Raw genomic sequence first — 13,892 nt, 5'->3', positions numbered from 1 at the left:
AAAAGTTTCTGGGACAACTGGCATCTCCTAAATAAAAAGAATTATGAACAAACAACTATATACAAGATGGAGACACCTGGAAAAATCACTTTTATCAACAGTATAGCAAATTAAATATGAATATAGAACAAACACAGATATAAGAAAGTTAAATCATATAGAAAACATAATTGGCAACTACCAAAATCCGCTAGATTACCCAATCACCGAAAAAAAGCTGACGGATAAAATACAGACCCTGCAAACAAAAAAGGCAAGTGGACCGGATGACATCCTAAATGAAATGCTTAAAAACACAAACCCCAAATTCAGATTGGCCATAATGAAACTGTTCAACTTGGTTCTGAGTATTGGTAATTTCCCTGACACCTGGAATAGAGGAATCATAACGGCCATATTCAAGAGTGGAGACAAATCAGACCCGCACAATTACAGAGGCATCTGTGTGAGCAGTAATCTGGGGAAGATGTTCTGCAGCATCATCAACACAAGTCTCATTCACTTCTTACAGAGCACATGCAATGTCCCCAGCAAAAGTCTGATTGGATTCTTACTAAATTATAGACCATCAGAACATCAGAACTTCAGATCTTCACCCTACATACCCTGATCGACAAACACATAAACCAAAATAAAACCAAAATGTTTGCTTGCTTTGTAGATTTCCAGAAGGCCTTTGCTTCAATTTGGCATGAAGGTCTTCAATCTAAACTAGAATTGAGGGGCAAAACATACAACATAATTAAAACAATGTACTCAAACAATCAATGCTCAATTAAAATTGTCAATAAACAAACAGAGTCCTTCACTCAATGGCGTGATGTGAGACAGAGCTGCCCACTATTACCGACCCTCTTCAATATTTACATCAATGAATTAGCGAAACTCCTCGAACAATCAGTAGCTCCTGGCCTCACACAACATGACTCCTCTATAAAGTTCCTCCTGTATGCAGATGACCTGGTGCTACTATCTGCAACAGAAGAGGGTCTACAGCAGAACCTGGACGTTCTGCATCAGTTCTGTCAGACCTGGGCCCTGACTATTAACACAGCTAAAACTAGAGTACTAGCATTTAAGAAAAGACCCAGATGTCAGGGAAAGAAACACAATTTTAGCCTTGGTATGACCAAAATAGATCTGAAATTCTGTCACATGCCTGTCCTGTCTTGTGTGCACATATGGGTTTTGTCATGTCTAGCATGTGCTCCTGTCATTGTCTGATCCCTCCCCCTTGTTATCTGATTAGTGTTGATTTCTCCCACCTGTTCCCTCTTGATTTCTTCCCCTTATAAGCTCCTTGTGTTTGTCAGTCTGTGTTGGATCCTTGTGTAATGTCTGTGTCTTCCGTCCTCCCCGTGATTCTGTTGGTTTGTTTAAGTTTGTATTTTTATTATTCTATTATGTGTTTTTCCCCCTCGTGGGTTGTTGTTTGGAGTTTATGTTTTGTTTTTGTAAATAAATTATCATTCTCCTGCACGTGTCCTCGCACCATTTTCCCTTGTCTGTGACGTGACAGAAGGATCCAACCAATGTCGAGGACTCAGTGGAAGAGGATTTCGCCCCATCTACCTGCTCCTACTGTCTCGTGCCCCCACTATGAGCGCATCCTGAGGTTCCAGACCTTAGCATCCCTCCGCCAACATGGGACCGATCTGAGGAGGTTTGCGGTCGAGTTTCTTGAAGCAGCGGAGGGATTGAAGCTGAATGAGGGCCCTCTTAAGGACCTTTTCTTTTATGCGCTCGATGGGCCCATGGACTGGCTTTTTAGGAGCATGTATGATGGGGGGACTTTTGAGTCAATGGTGGAGGGTCTCGCTCGAGAGCAGGAACGAGCTGCCAGGGAGAGGATCCCTGTTCCGGTGGTCTGTGTTCCAGTGGACTCTGTACCGGTGGTCTCAGTGCCGGTGGATAGTATTCCAGGGGTCCCTGTGCCAGTGGTCCCAGTACCGGTGAATCGTATTCCGGTGGTCCCGATGCCGGTGAATCGTGTTCTGGTAGTCCCAGTGCCGGTGGATGGTGTGCCGGTGGTCCCAGTACCAATGGATCGTATGCCGGTGGTCCCAGCGCCGGTGGTCCCAGCGCCGGTGGAACGTGGTCCGGTGGATCGTATTCCGGGGGTCCCAGTTCCAGTGGCTCAAGCTCCGGCGGTCTCTAAGAGGAGGAGGAAAAGGAAGGCTCCTTCCGTGCCTGTTCTTGTGGTCCCAGTTCCAGGGGTCCCGGTACCGGTGGTCCCTGTGCCGTTGGTCCCAGTGCCGGCGGATCGTATGCCGGTGGTCCCAGTACCGGCGGATCGTGTTCCGGTGGTCCTGATTCCGGGGGATCGTATTCCGGTGGTCCCAGTACCGGCGGATCGTGTTCCAGTGGTCCTGAAACGGAGGAGGAGAAGGAAGTCTCCCTCCGTGCCTGTTCCGGTGATCCCAGTTCCAGTGGTCCCTGTGCCGGTGGTCCCAGTGCCGGCGGATCGTATGCCGGTGGTCCCAGTGCCGGCGGATCGTGTTCCGGTGATCCCAATGCTGGCGGATCGTGTTCCGGTGGTCCCTGTGCCGGTGGATCGTGTTCCGGTGGTCCCTGTGCCGGTGGATCGTGTTCCGGTGGTCCCAGTTCCAGTTGTCCCTATGCCGGTGGACTCTGTTCCGGTGGACGCCGCTGGGCAGGACATGCCTCCCAGGCGTCCTGCTCTCACCGCGCCTCCCAGGCGTCCTGCTCTCACCGCGCCTCCCAGGCGTCCAGCTCTCACCGCGCCGTTGAGGCGTCCCGCTCGGCCCGCGCCGCTGAGGCGTCCCGGTCTCCGTGCGCCGCTGAGGCATCCCATTCTCCGTGCGCCGCAGAGGCGCCCCGTTCTGCCTGCACCTGCCTGGCGCCCCGCTCTACCCGTGCCGCCCTGGCTGCCTGAACTCTACGGGCCGCCCCGGCCACTTGAACTCGGTGGGCCTCCCGAACTCGGCGGGCCGCCCTGGCCATTCGAACTTTGTGGGCCACCATGGTCTCCTGAACTTTTTGTTTTTCTCATGTTTCCCTTGTTGACCCCTCCCTTGTCTGTTCCTTCCTTGTTTGTTTCCCCTTTCCCTCCCATCCCACCCTGGTGCGTCCCTCCCGTCCCGCCCTGGTGCGTCCCTCCCGACCCCCCCTGGTGCGTCCCTCCCGACCCCCCCCGGTCCGTCCCTCCCGTGCCCCCCTGGTCCGTCCCGCCCTTGTCCGTCCTGGTCTTTCCCGCCCGTCCCTAGAGGAGCGTCTGGTAGCCACTCCTTAAGGAGGGGGTAGTGTCACATGCCTGTCCTGTCTTGTGTGCACATGCGGGTTTTGTCATGTCTAGCATGTGCTCCTGTCATTGTCTGATCCCTCCCCCTTGTTATCTGATTAGTGTTGATTTCTCCCACCTGTTCCCTCTTGATTTCTTCCCCTTATAAGCTCCTTGTGTTTGTCAGTCTGTGTTGGATCCTTGTGTAATGTCTGCGTCTTCCGTCCTCCCCGTGATTCTGTTGGTTTGTTTAAGTTTGTATTTTTATTATTCTATTATGATTTTTTCCCCCTCGTGGGTTGTTGTTTTGAGTTTGTTTTGTTTTTGTAAATAAATTATCATTCTCCTGCACATGAGTCCTCGCACCATTTTCCCTTGTCTGTGACGTGACAGATTCAATGCAAATGGAAAATTCAGCTTGGCCGTGAATGAACTGAAAGAGAAAAGCAAGAAGGGCTTTCTATGCCATCAAAAAAATAATCCAATTTGAAATACCAATCTGAATATGGCTCAAAATATTCCAATCAGTCATAGAACCTATTGTGCTTTATGGCAGTAGAAGTGTGGGGTCCTCTCCTAAACCATGAATTTGACAAATGGGACAAAAATCTGATTGGAACCCTGCATGCTGAGTTCTGTAAGAGTATCCTGAGAGTACAGAGGAACATGTCGAACAACACATGCAGGACAGAATTAGGCCAATACCCTCTACTAATCCACATTGAGAAATGAGCCATCAAATTTTGGAAACATAAAAATGAGTGACCCCAACTCTTACCATTTTAATGCTCTTAAAAACCATGAAGTTAACGCTGAGAAGAGTCCCCTGATTCAGCTGTTCCTGAAGCTGCAAAAACAAACTAACATAACTAACAATAATCAGCCTCAACTGACACCCTCATCCACACAATCCGACCCAACCAAATTATAAAAGCACAAAATAAAATTACCTGATATATTGGACTGAAACAACACAAAAACAAAAAGTATACTGGAATGTTATTTGGTCCTAAACAGAGACTACACAACAGCAGAATTCCTGAGCACAGTGAAAGACAATGAGTTCAGAAGAAGAATGACGAGGTACAGACTGAGCAGTCACACACTGAAAGAACTGGCTGCCCAGAGGGAGAGAGAGAAAGAGAGGTACAGACTGAGCAGTCACACACTGACCATAGAGACGGACAGATACAATACAATACAATACAATATTTATTTATAAAGCACATTCAAAAACAACCAAGGCTGACCAAAGTGCTGTACATAGCAGAGAATAAAATGCAGAGCAGTACAGGACAAAGAAACAACTGAAAAAATAAAACAAAAATTAAATATAAGCAGTAATCGTATCAGAGTCAATGTGCATCAAAAGCAAGAGAAAACAAAAAAGTCTTTAAAGAAGATTTAAAGATGGAAACTGAAGGAGCAAGTCTGATATAGAGAGGCAGGCTGTTCCAAAGTTTTGGGCCTGCAGTCGCAAAAGTACGGTCACCTCGTTTTTTAAGCCTGGATCTAGGCACGATGAGAAGACACTGATCGCTGGATCTCAAAGTACGAGAAGGAGTGTATGGACAGAGCAGATCAGTCAGGTACTGAGGGGCCAAATTGTTAAGAGCTTTATACACAAAAAGTAAAATTTTAAAATTTAATAATTCTGAATTTAACAGGTAGCCAATGGAGTTTGATTAAAATAGGCATGATCGACTCATACTTGCGTGCCCCAGTGAGGAGTCTAGCTGCTGCATTTTGCACTAGCTGTAGGTGATAGAGAGAAGACTGAGATAGACCAAGGTAAAGTGAATTACAGTAGTCTAGTTGTGATGTTACGAATGCGTGAGTCACTATTTGAAGATTACTCTGAGTTAAAAACGCTTTCACTTTAGAGATTTGGCGGAGCTGAAAAAAGCATGACTTTACAACAGCACTGATCTGCTTCTCAAATTTTAAGTTGTGGTCAAACAGAAAGCCCAGATTTCTTGCGCAGCGGGTTTCATACGGTGCGAGAGAACCACGCTCAACATCAAACACACAGTTTTCCTTAGGCCCAAAGATAATTATTTTGGTTTTATTTCCGTTTAGGTTTAGAAAGTTACTTGAAAGCCAAAGTTTAAGATCACTTAAACAGGCAAACAAGGGTTGTAGACCATTTTTAGCATTATGTTTTAAAGGAAAATAAATCTGAGTAACGGCAGCATACAAATGGAAGGATACTTCATATTTATTAAAGATGGAAGCCAGCGGTAACAGATACAGCATAAACAATATGGGGCCGAGGATTGATCCCTGTGGGACTCCGCAGTTCAGAGGTACACTAGTGGAGGATTGATGACCAATACGGACACTAAAACATCTATTGTTCAGATAAGAGCGGAACCACTGCAAGACAACGCCTCGAAAACCCAAGGATGTCTCCAGACGTCGCAACAGGACCTCATGGTCAACTAAGTCAAATGCAGAACTCAAATCTAATAAGACTAAGGCCATTGATTTCCCAGAGTCAGTTTCAGTGAAAATATCACTTGACACTCTTAAAAGAGCAGATTCAGTACTGTGTAGAGCTTTAAAACCAGATTGAAATGTTTCATGGAGAGAATTTGCGGAAAAGTATGATTGTAGTTGAACCAGTACAACTCTCTCAAGGATCTTTGAAATAAAAGGTGGATTAGAAATAGGACGATAGTTATAAAGAGTGGAAGGATCGAGATTAGTTTTTTTAAGATCGTAACTTTCAGACTGTTAGGGAAGGAACCCGTTGACAGGCATTTGTTAATTAAAAAGTAACAGGCCTGGTCCAACTGTGTCCATAATTTGCCTAAGGAAAGAAGGTGAAATAACATCCTGTGGACAGATAGTGGGTTTTAAGTGACCAACAATTTCATTACATGTGTTCAGATCAATCGACTCAAACTCAGACCAGATGGAAGAACATAATGAAACATCATGTGTATACACTGAATTAGACAATTGAGATCGTAAAATTGTGATCTTATCAACAAATAACTTTGCAAAATTGTCGCAGAGGGCAGTAGAGGGCTCTAAGATGGAATGTACAGAGGGATTTAAAACAGAGTTAATAGTAGCAAAGAGAACTTGAGGTTTATGGCAAGTATTAGAAATAAGTTCAGAAAAATGTTTGCATTTTGCAGACTTTGCAGCTTTCTGAAACACCTTATAGGCATTTTACATGATTTCATACGAAACCTGCAGACGGTCCTTTTTCCATTGGCGCTCCACCTGTCTACATACCCGTACGTGTAGTGTCAGTGTACCAGGGCACTGGTGCAGGCTTGTGATTTTTTTACCTCAAAGGTGCAATAGAATTCATGATATCTGCGCACGTGGAATTAAAAAGATTAAGATGTGCATCAGCATCCAGGTTATGCAGGGAAGAGACAGATTCCAGGCAGTTACGTACATCATGATAGGCTGTGGAAAAAACTTCACAAGAGCGTTGGGTAAGACAACGAGTTAAATGTGCCAGCGATGGATTTTTAAGTGTGCGTCCAGTGAGAGGAACTGTAAAAAGTACAGGCATGTGGTCAGAGAAAGATGCACTGTTGATTCCTATATTTGAAATAGAGAAACCTTTCACAGGGTGTTCTGGTGTTGGTTTCATGTTTTAAGGTTTTCATATTCACTGTCATGTTGTCATGCACTTCCTGCTTTTGTCATGTGGTCTATTGTCATGTGTTCCTGCCTCGTGTTCCTGTGTCTTGTTGTCATGTGGTTTATGAGTTAATAATTGTTCACAGGTGTCCCCCTTTTTTTGTTATAAGCCCTTGTGTATTTTAGCCCTCATGTTTGCTATAGTCTTTGTCAGTTATTGTATGTTGTGACCCGCTGTCAGTGAGTGTCACATCTAGTCAAGTTTGTCACGTCTAGTCAAGTCTTTTGTTAATGTTTGGAGTTATGTTAAATGTCAATAAAAACTGCACTTGGGTTCTAACCTCGTCTTCAGTGGATCATACGTTACAGAATAACTGACCTCCCAAATGAACCCAGCAGTTGGCCTGCCTGGCTTACGCCAGGGGAATCGTCCCCTGGAGGACTATGTTCAGGACTATTTTTATATTGTATTGATGGTTTGCCATGGGACGAGATCCGTTGGAAGAGGTGTTTTTGTTTTGGTTTGGACCCTGACCATACTGAACTCATGCCTTCAGTTGAACATCCCTGTACCTTTTACCAGTTTATGGATTTTATATTGTTTTTTTGAGTGGATCCTCGTTTACTGTGGAGACTGTGGAGGAAGAGCCCCCTAGTCCCACAGCAGTCCATACTCCAGGCCACCTCCATGCTCCAGCCCAAGTCCAGGCTCCAGCCCATGAGCCCACTCCGGTTCCAGCCCAAGTCCAGGCTCCAGCCCATGAGTCCGCTCCGGCTCCAGCCCCAGTCCAGGCTTCAGCCCATGAGCCCGCTCCGGCTCCAGCTCCAGCCCTGGAGATATAGATTTAGATTTAGCTGCCGAGTGATAGACAGCGCGGATAGTCACGGCAACCGAGCACGTTGCTCTGTGCTTCAGATGCACGTCAAGACTATGAAACCTCAAACCCCTTCGCTTTTACCGATCTAGAATTATGCTGCCCTCACGAGCCATCGGAAATTGTATCATTGTCTCAGAGCTCTCTCATTCTCTGTACTCATCCCTCATTTAATCTTACTGTTGTAAACAATGCCAACGTGAACCAAGAACATGTCTCAGAATCCCTCTAAGTGCTGCTGTTGGTATCGCTAATCTTAATGCACATAATGACACTCCCCTATTTATGCAAACCATTCCCTCTTTCCACACAATACCCATCCCACCTTTTCACAGTCGACCACTCCCCTTTTAACAAGCCTTTTCAAATCGAAGGTGTGAAAAAACACAGCTGCAACAGGGGGGTTTCATGACCCTTTAAACTTGTTTTAATTATTCAGTTTGGGTGAAAGTATGGTTATGATTATAAAAAGTAAAGTAAACTAGCCAGAAAATGATAAACTTTCTTTTAGTTTGGTATGTAATACTCAAGACAGCTATACCCAGCAAACACAGAACGTTCCCCTAACGTTAGTTTTTGGTTCTCATTTGGTAATTTTTTTGGGAACCAAATACTTACGTTAGGGGAACGTTCTTTTTAGGTTTTATTTTTTAACAACCATAAAATAACGTTCCCAGAACGTTGCAGGGTGGTTATTTTTAAATAACCAAGAAATAACTATTAAAGAACGTTACCTAATGGTTATTTTTAGGTTATTTCGCAATCATAAAATAACGTTCCCAGAACGTTGTTGGAAGGTTATTTTTTTAATAACCAAGAAATAACTTACAGAGAACGTTCTCTAATGGTTATTTTTAGGTTATTATTTTACAACCATAAAATAACGTTCCCAGAACGTTGCAGGGTGGTTACTTTTAAATAACCAAGAAATAACTATTAGAGAACTTTACCTAATGGTTATTTTTAGGTTATTATTTTACAACCATAAAATAACGTTCCCAGAACGTTGCAGGGTAGTTACTTTTAAATAACCAAGAAATAACTAGTAGAAAATGTTACCTAATGGTTAATTTTAGGTTATTTTGCAACCATAATACAACGTCCCCAGAATTGAAGGTTATTTTTTGAATAAACTAAGAACTTATAGAGAACCTTTCATAATGGTCATTTTTAGGTTATTTTGTAACCATAACATTCCAAAAAATTTACAGGGTGTTTTTTTTTATAACCTATAAACGACTTACAGAGATGCTCCCAAAATGTTTTTTTTTTTTAAATTACTTATTTATTAAATTACTTATTTACACACTTTAGCATTACCAGATGTGAATAACAAAACGTGACTTCATAGCTGAAATAAGCTAGGGTTAAGCAAAGTGAAAAGACAACCATAAATTCATGTTTGTATTCATTGCAAGCAAGCTCTCCAGTACACGTTTTCCCAACAGCACACACTTCTCCTCACCTCACAAATCTGCTTTGTTACCCTCGTGTCATATCGTCGTATAAGAGAACAGTTATTAAATAGTATGAAAATCTGGACAGAATAATAGATTAAAAAAACTATACCATTAGGTGTCAGAATACTTTTGTACTCAGCTCACTAAGGGGGTTAAATGTTAGGCAGTCAGGTAATGTTTTTTAAGGTATACCATTACATACACATTGTTGGGCCATAATCTTTTGATCAAGAAAAAAAAAAAAAAACAATTACACAGTGTTGAACAGTTTTATTAAAATAGGAACAAATGAAACAAACCACAGTTTTACAATGGACATTTATACCTCAGAGAGGATATATATATATATATATATATATATATATATATATATATATATATATATATATATATATATATATATATATATACACTGTATATATATACACTGTATATATATATATATATATATATATATATATATATATATATATATATATATATATATATATACACTGTATATATATATATATATATATATATATATATATAAAACATCAATGTTTTTGAGGCCAATTGTATTGTTGCAGTGTCACCGTGGTTAAATGTTACAATTTCTACGTGGCACTATATAATGCCTGGAATGAATCTGAATTAGCCACTTTTCTTCCCAATAATCATTTGAGACATTTTAAGCATGAATGAGTGAGCACTCAGAAGAACATATAAAACATAGAATTAAATAGAGGTGGATAACCATGCCATTGAGGACTCCAGTGGATATATAAGCCCTCCCATTTGAGTACTAGAAGAACAAGAAGAAGAAAAAAAAAAGACAAAAAAAAAACCTTGAGCAATTCATAAAGTCAGGAAAGCACCTGGACAAAGCATTAAGTGGACAAAGTTAATTGAGATTACAAATTCTCCACAAACTCGAAGTGTGATGGCTACGAAGTTCACATTAAAGGGGGGGTGAAACACTCAGTTTCAGTCAGTGTCATGTCAATCTTGAGTACCTATAGAGTAGCATTGCATCCTGCATATCTCCGAAAAGTCTTTATTTTTTTTATAATTATATAAGAAAGATGCGCTGTTCCGAGTCTTTCCGAAAATAGCCGAGCGGGTGGGGGCGTGTCGTGTGAGCGGAGCTAAATAATGACGTGTGCAGCAGCGCGCTGCTATTGTGTTGAGTCGAGTGCGTCGTAAAGCTGTGTCATCCCTAACAGCGGGAAAAAAACTTTATTCAATATAAAAATATGGCTTTTAATCAGATACAGCCATACATCTATGATCCGGAATCAGACCCAGAGGCTGCAGTTGAACAGGAGCAGCAGCAAAAACGACTAGAGCAGGACGTCTCTATGTGGTACAAGTTATACACTAACTATATAATATGCTTAGCGACTTGTGTTATTTACATATTTATACTTGAATTATATCGTCGTATTTTTGTCTTTGAAGGTGTACATGTGGGAAGTGCAGTTGTGCACGTGTGTTTGTGTGTTTACGCGTGGTTTGTGTAGACAGTAAGCGGACTGGTTTTGCACGGCAGGTTAAGTTAGTGTTTACATAGAAAGACACGGAATAGTAGCACATTTGAATGAAGAAGCTTATTTAGTTCAACATATTTCCCCCCTCTTTGTGTATTGTTGTTTGGAGTGCTTTTACAATACACAAACATAAAGTTACACATATAGTGGCCAGCAAAACAAATGTACACGCACTACACATCGCATGCTCCGTTGATCGAGCATAGGCAAAAACACAGACATTTGAAGCAGTCTCACTCACCGCCTGCGGTTCTAACGTTGGGACTGCTCCATCATTCAGCATTAGGCAATCGGGAAAATCCTGTGTCGAGCTGGGCCTTGTTTATGAAACAGTCGGCACCGAAATGCAGCAAACAGATATAAACATTCGCGCAACTCAGTTGCTGATCCGGAAAAGCAAATTACATCCACTGTTGCCTTAACGCGGGGTTTTTGGGGAATCTGTGCAGGACTGTCTTGGTCTGGCAACCAAAAACGCACTTTTTTGGTGACATTGTTATGTGCTCATCACCTGTCCAGCATCCTACAAGCCAGCGCTTTGATGGGCGTAGCCTGTTACTTTCGCTCTCTCCCTCTCTCTCTCACACGCGCTTCCGGTAGAATTGTCCGTAAGGCCCATACAAGGAAATTCCGCCCCCATTAACGTCAAAGGGGACGCATGATCTCAAAAAACTTGCCGAAACTTATGACTAACCGGAAGTAGTTTTTTTGACAAAGAAATACTCCCATCAAACGTCCACCTTAACTTTTGAAACTTTGTCTATGTTTAGTATGGGATTCCAAGTCTTTAACAGTGTAAAAAGATCAGTATGCATGAAACAGCATTTCACCCCCCCCCCCCCCCCCTTTAAGAATGAACAATTCCTTCATTCCAGGGAAGAAAAATGTGTGACTCTCCAGTGCTACTATAGTCCAGATGTGTACTCCAGGTTCTCCAGTGCACATCTCACTAGAAAAGAAGATGGGGAGATGGGTAAGACGTTTATAATCTCATATAATTAATGTCTTTTTTTTTTCTTTTCTTTTTTTCATGAACAGTGTTTAAGGTAATATCTAGAAGATGAATAAAACAAGATAATCTAACTAGAAAAATAACTCCAACAGGTCCATTAAAATCTAAACATTTTAATGTCCATGTATACCTGTAGCTCAATTAAAAATAAATGTATTTACAGCAGAGGCATCATTGCCATGCTCACTGGAAACTGTTTCACCACTCCAACAAGGTGTGTAACAATTTAATTGATATTCATAAATATGTATGTAATGTTCATTTTGAAACAGGTTTTTTTTTATGCCACATGCAGTGCCAGATCTTCTCTTAAGAGAACCACAGGCCTCATCCGAGGAAGCAACAAAGAGTAAGCTTACATCTGTCTGTCACAAACATGCAAACACATTTCAGGAACTGATTCCATAATGTTTATTGTATTCTTAGACCACCGCACAAAAGTCTTGGAGACTAGTGATGTCCGGTTCGCGAACGAATCGTTCTTTTTAACCGGATCTTTATAGTGAACCGGTCGAACCAGTTCACCAAATCGAACTGAATCGTTCTAAACGGTTCGCGTCTCAAATCAGGGCTGATCCCACAAATACTGTAGATATTAACTTTCTGCCATCAGTGACAGTCTCTCAAACTAGAAATAAAACTAATATCTTGAAGTAGATGCTGTAACTCCAATCGTTAGCTGAAGTGAGACATGTTTTGCTGAGAGATCTGATGAACTCACGAGCAGCTGATACTGAGCATGCGCGTGTAACCGAACGTACCGGTTCGGTTGTCGGACCCTCGGATCAGCAGTACAGAATCAAAACCGTTTCTATCGGACACGTTCGATACTGAGAACCGATGAGCCGATGAGCTGCGCATGCGTGTTATTTGTTCAGAGGAACGAAATGCAGGTTAAGTGTATTTAAAACTAATCACGTTTGGAAACATTATAAAGCTGTCACTGTATTATTTTAAAGTTTTGGAAACAATAGATTGTAAAACGGTCAAATTAAACATTTATTTGTTTTATCAATAATGCATGATATTTTCAGGAACAGCTTTTATCTTATTTAATTTCTAAGTCGATAAAGATTTTAAAATAGATGTAATCAAAACAGTAGCCTATGATATAGACTATTCAGCAGCAGTTCGCAGCTCAGCACCCTGTCCTCAGCACACACACACACACAACACACACACACACACACACACACACTGATACAGCGGTTCTCGAGTCAGATCGACCGGTTGCAACGGATCACCGGTACAGAATCGAGAACCGTTTCTATAGGACACGTTCGATCTTTCGGACATGTTCGATTCTGAGAACCGGTGAGCTGAGATACTGAGCATGCGTGAGAGCGTCGTAACCGAACTGTTTCTCTCGGACTGGGACAGCTGATGCTGATAATACATGAGCCCGGGTGAACTGAGGATTTGTGTAATGTCAATGTAAGTTTATTTAATCCGTGTAAAACATCAGTGTGTGCACGACAGTGACAGTGACAGTCTCTCTAGAAATAAAACTAATATCTTGAAGTAGATGTTGTAACAATCGATTCAGTTCGATTAGGTGAACTGTATTTAGTGCTGTTGCTAAACATAAATGAAAAAATGTTTCCAAGATGATGATGATGTCAATTATAATTATTACTATACTAAGTTTTGATTACAAATACTTTATATGGATGTGTTTGAATGTATATTCATCCGCCGGGATGATAGAAATGACGTCATTACGTAAAGACGTAAAAGAACCGGTGATCCGGTTTTTTTAACCGGATCATTGAAACGAACTGTCCGAAAGAACCGGTTCGCGGAAAAGAACCGAACTTCCCATCACTATTGGAGACGTTACAAGAGCTCTGCGAGAACAAGCAAGACATCCTCACACTGCAGAGAAGACTCTTAGCTGCTATGACTGTGCCAGGGGTCGAGACAGAGGAGGACATTCTTGAAAATGGACCTTGTCAAACGGTTGAAGAGCTTAACCAGTTTGACACATCGTTAGAAAATAAAGAGACTAGGACAAAGATGGTAATAAATTCAATAAATAAAACGCTCACTCAATGCATAATTGTCAGCTGTAGTATTGTTACAGTGAGTTTAAAGGGATTGTAAATTTAAGGATTAATTGTTATTTACTCACTTTGAGGTTTCTTTAAACCAGGTTTTTTTTAAATATAT

The sequence above is a fragment of the Pseudorasbora parva genome, chromosome 20 (assembly GCF_024679245.1).
Source record: "Pseudorasbora parva isolate DD20220531a chromosome 20, ASM2467924v1, whole genome shotgun sequence".
NCBI classification, from domain to species: Eukaryota; Metazoa; Chordata; class Actinopteri; order Cypriniformes; family Gobionidae; genus Pseudorasbora; species Pseudorasbora parva.
This window is presented reverse-complemented; position numbering follows the sequence as displayed.